The sequence below is a fragment of the Nomascus leucogenys genome, chromosome 8 (assembly GCF_006542625.1).
Source record: "Nomascus leucogenys isolate Asia chromosome 8, Asia_NLE_v1, whole genome shotgun sequence".
In the NCBI taxonomy this organism is placed as follows: Eukaryota; Metazoa; Chordata; class Mammalia; order Primates; family Hylobatidae; genus Nomascus; species Nomascus leucogenys.
The window spans coordinates 76,946,039-76,946,975 of NC_044388.1; the positions used below are offsets into that span (position 1 = coordinate 76,946,039).

Below are 937 nucleotides of genomic sequence, written 5' to 3' on the forward strand. Positions count from 1 at the left end.
GAAGCCAGACACGGAAAAGGCCATGCTTTACAATTCCACTTACATGAAATTCTAGAACAAGCAAGACTGATCTATGGTGATAGAAATCAGAGCAGTGGTTGCCTCTGGCAGAGCAGTGGGAGGGTGAGGATTGACTGGAAGAGAGCACAAAGAAACTTTCTAGGGTAATAGAAATATTTATATATATGTTCATTTTTTTCTTTCAAAGTAGTGATTGTCCTGAAGAATCAGAGAGGAGTACTCAGGGTGTTGCAAGTCCTGATTAGGCAGAGGCATTAATCACATTTCATGCATCTCCAATCATCATGTTATATCTGCCCTCCAAAAGGAGGAACAGGTAAGGATTATCCCACCCATCGATAAGTATTATATATTTTGATAGAAATGTGGGTTACATAGGTATATGCATTTGTCAGAATTCATGAAACTTACACTTAAGCTCTATGTCAGGGTGACCAACCTTTTGGTCTCCCTGGGCTACATTGGAAGAAGAATCATCGTCTGGGGCCACACATAAAATACACTATTGTCACAGGATCCTTGGGGTGTCACTTTTCTGGCTGGAAACCTCTGTGGCTGCTGGCCCCTTTACCTGAGTTTTGCTTGGGCCCACTGGGCTTGCTCTGCCCACTTGGCCTGGCAGGCTTTGCTCACCTTGCACTACCAGCCTGGATCCCATGCCTGCCAAGGGCGAGTCAGGTGCAGAGTGACAAGGGGTATGTGAGTGAGTGAGTGTGAGGTCTGGCTGCTGCACACAGCCAGGCACACCAGCTGTGGCAGGGCAGGCACCTCCAGGCACTGGCATGGGTGCCAGTTCCCTGTGAGGCTGCAGCTGCACCAGGTGTACTGCAAGCAGTTTCCGTGGCTGGCACTAGGGAACATGGCGGTGCCTGGAAGCTTGGAGACTCCAAGAACTGCAGAGCCCCAAAAAGGGTGT

The 937-nt window shown here is 48.7% G+C and overlaps 1 non-coding gene across 1 annotated transcript; it reads right to left on the reverse strand.

Annotated features, from left to right (window-relative positions):
• Positions 1–226: 226 nt before the first annotated feature.
• On the reverse strand, positions 227–360 carry LOC115836491. The gene has a single exon (XR_004031567.1). It is a non-coding gene; the product is annotated as a U8 small nucleolar RNA (small nucleolar RNA).
• Positions 361–937: the final 577 nt, after the last annotated feature.